General features: G+C 52.0%; 1 pseudogene; it reads right to left on the bottom strand.

The window, feature by feature from the left end:
- Window positions 1-2271: 2271 nt before the first annotated feature.
- LOC117057974 lies at window positions 2272-3062 on the bottom strand (annotated as a pseudogene).
- Window positions 3063-3711: the final 649 nt, after the last annotated feature.

Here is a 3711-nt window from a genome sequence, read left to right as displayed (position 1 = left end):
AAGCCTCAGCTTCTTAGCCCACATCCATTAATATACACAGGAACTCTGGTTTCTTTGCTATTCGATGGAAAGGAGCCAAGTATCATCCACATATAGAATATGGCATATTATTCACTCTCACTGATTTAAGTGGGATATGCTTTTAAGGCTTTTTTCCTTAAGGTAATGAGCTAGCCAGCGAGGAAAGAACTTCATTGTATTAACTGTGCATGAATCATATGAACAAATCTATGCTAAATTATACATGGCCTGTTTCTATTATATAAATAGCCACACCTTGGTTTTTAAAAAGCTAATGATGCTCAACACAATATATTCCCACCAGCATGCTGCTTGCGTTTATTTAAATTATACTGTATGTGTTTTTATGCACTTCTTTATATGGCTCAAGAGTCAATTGTACATATAAAAATCAAATTGGTGGGAGACTCACAACTTCAGAGACATCAAACTTTAAGTATATTAAGCAGTTATGGGTTTTGTAACACACAAATCAAGCATGCATCAATTAGTCAAAACAGAGGAGATGCTTACACATAAGAATTACCTCCATTTGAGTTTTAAAATATGGAGCCATTGCAACCACACTTACCTGGAAGTATCTGCAATCTGAACCAATTGGACTTATGATTAGAATAAGGTTAGAATCACGCTGTTAAGGCTGGAACTATATGAATTCATACTAGGAAATTAATCTCATCAAAAGGCAAACAACCATGCTTAAGACATAAGGCAACGGGGGCTGAACAACCAGTACCTAAAGCAGGGATAGGAACCGGTGGCTCTTCAGATGTTGTTGAGCTACAACTCGCATCAGCCCCAGGCATCATGGACAGCAGTAAGGGATGATGGGAGTTGTAGTTTACACGGACATGCATGCCACACAAGTACAAAAGACAGCTCTTGAGAATAGTCTGAGGTGCCTATGTCTTTGTTGGCACCCATCAGTCTCAAGGGACAATGGAGTGCACCACCAGGGGTGATGTCAAATGTTGCATTAGCAGCTCCAAAGTGACTTCCCCAGGGTGCAAGCCTGGGCAGTGTGTCCTGGGCAGAGGTCCTGGGCTGGCCAGATAACCCCTCTCTCGTTCTCACTGATGTGGTCCAAAGGAAAGCGGAGCAATACGTTTGACACCATCCAACTGTCTTAGGGTCTCCACTCTGGATCTGTGTAGGGTTTACTCCTTAACCTTTCCTTCTCCTGAATATATTCCTCCAGGCAGAAGGTCAGAATTTTCCTTCTCCTAGATGAGTTGAAGAGCCCCATCTGCCCCTTGCTTCCTTCTACAGCACATGCACAAACTGCCTTTATTTAGGAGGCAGCAGATAAGAAACTAGCTTCCGAAATAAAAACTGATAGAGAAAGCATCTAACACCCCAAGCAAGCAGGCCTCTCTCACATTGCCTCCAAGAGCCTTGTGCATGTTTCTAGCTTGAAGAGCCCTTTTCCTTTTCCCCACCCCATAGCAGAGGCCACTCAATTTACTGACTCACTCCAGGAGAAAGCAAGAGACACGTGCAAGCGGCTGCAACCATTCCCATGGAGCAAAAACCCAACAGATCCCATCAGGGCCTTGTCCTGAAGAAGCACTTCCAAGATCATTGCAGCCTGTAAGACTCCCACCAGGGGTGATGACAGCTGTTTGAAGCTTGCCATAGTGCAGTGCAGCTTCTGTTTGTTTCGGGGAGAGTGGTAGAGGCAGCTCCAAGCCCTGCTGCCAGCTTGGGGTGCAGAGCAGATTTAGGCCACCCTGACCCCATTTCACCCCCACTCCCCCCCCCCAGTCCAGGTCGGACCCTCCCCCTCCTGCCCACTCATGCTCTCTCACTCTTTCCCCCACACATACACAACATGAACTTCCTGGCTGTCAGGTAGAGCCGGAGACGGGTGGGTTCGGTCCCTACACTAAGCAAAAAGACTCCTGCATTGCAGGGGGTTGGGCTAGATGACCGGCGGGGCCCCCTTCCAACTTCACAATTCCACGATCGGCTCCTCCTCAGGCAGGCAGGCAGGCAGCAGGGCGAAGTAGCCAAAGGGGGCAGATGCCTCCGCCAGGCTGCGCTCTCCTTCCACCCGGGCAAAAAAACAAGATTATGAAACCAGATCAGAGACAAGGGGGGGGGCGGGGTGTATGAAGAGGTTCCCCTCTGCCCTTCCCGCCCCGGAGATCCATTTGGGGGGGGCAAGGGGCAGAGGTGACCCCCCCCGCCATCACCCACCCCACCTGACCCACCTCAGACACTTCCTCCTCCTCCTCCTCCTCCTCTTCGTCGTCGTCGTCCTCGTCGTCTTCCTCCTCCTCCTCCTCATCTTCCTCCTCCTCCTCCTCCTCGTCGTCGTCGTCGTCGTCCTCTTCCTCGCTGCTCTCGCTGCTGCTGCTGTGGCCGCCGACGCCGCTTTCCCCGCCCGGCGGTTGCGGCTGCTGTGGCTCCGGCTGCTGCCTCCGACGACGGCGGGTCCAGCTCCGCTTGGCCGGCGGCTGCTGCCCGTGAGGAGGAGGAGGAGGAGGCGGCGGCGCCTCGCCGCTGAGGAGGAGCAGGTCGCACACCCTCGCCAGCCCTTCGGCCGCCGGCGGGAGCCCTTCGGGGTCCCCCTCGCACCCGCCGCCCTTCACCTCCGCCTGGGCGGCAGCAGCAGCAGCAGCAGCAAGAGGAGGCGGCGGAGGCTCCATGGTCGCCCGCGCCACCGCTCTGCCGCTCGCCCGCCCGCGCCGTCTCGCAGCCGGTCACCTTCTGGAGCCGTCGCGGTGGAAGTGGCGGAGGTGGGAGCGGGGAGTGAGGCGGAGGAGCTCTCGCGAGACCCGCAGGCCAGCGCCAGGGCCCGACCCGGCTCGCTCCTTCACCGCCCGCCCTCAGGGCCCGCCCCTCCCGCGGCTTTCCGTCAGGCCTGGCCTCGCCCCCCGATCGACGCCGCGTCGTTTCCGCGCAAGCGCAGCCGCCCTCTGCCGCGGCCGGAACGAGCTCTGAACACAACAGGGAATAGGGTTGCTCTTTATTTTTTTTAGTTCACCCTCTGCGCTTGCGCCAAGGTTTGGGTTTCCGGGTGGCGGTTCGTACGTCATCGCCGTGCGCCCTTTCTGCGCGGGTTGGTGTCTGGGCACGAGAAGTGCTGCGCTAGGGAATCTCTAAGTTGTCAGTCTAGGGTTTTCGCCTGTCCTGAATAATACTGGATGGTCCTGTTTTTCCATGTAAAATATTTCGTCCTGTATTGATACATTTTTGTCCTGTGTTTCGGGTCTTCTCTCTTTCTCCCTTTCTGTCTATATGTATGTATGTGTGTGTATATATATATAATATATATATATATGTTATAAGCTTCTGATACCAAGAACAAACTTAGTTGGTCTCTAAGGTGCTACTGGACAAATTATATATATTTTGACTGCGTCAGACCAACATGGCTACCTACCTTTCTGCCAATTGTGTTTGAAAGGGGGTCTGAAAGGTCATGTTTTTAAGCTCTGTGTAGCGAAGTACACACGACATAGCTGTCAACTTACCCCTTTTTTTTTAAGGGAAATTCCCTTATTCCGAATAGGATTCCTTGCAAGAAAAGGGAAAAGTTGACAGCTATGCACACAGATTTATGGATTCATGTGAGTGTATGCATGCATGAGTGTGTGACAAATTCCAGAGGGACCATCCTGCAAAAGATTGTAATGGATTGCTTTGAAGTCGCTTAAGCAGCTGGTGGTAAAAAAGAAATTGTCC

Source organism: Lacerta agilis, chromosome 14, assembly GCF_009819535.1.
Source record: "Lacerta agilis isolate rLacAgi1 chromosome 14, rLacAgi1.pri, whole genome shotgun sequence".
NCBI classification, from domain to species: domain Eukaryota; kingdom Metazoa; phylum Chordata; class Lepidosauria; order Squamata; family Lacertidae; genus Lacerta; species Lacerta agilis.
The sequence above is the reverse complement of the archived record's forward strand: the minus strand, read 5'-3'. Positions and strand labels throughout refer to the sequence as shown.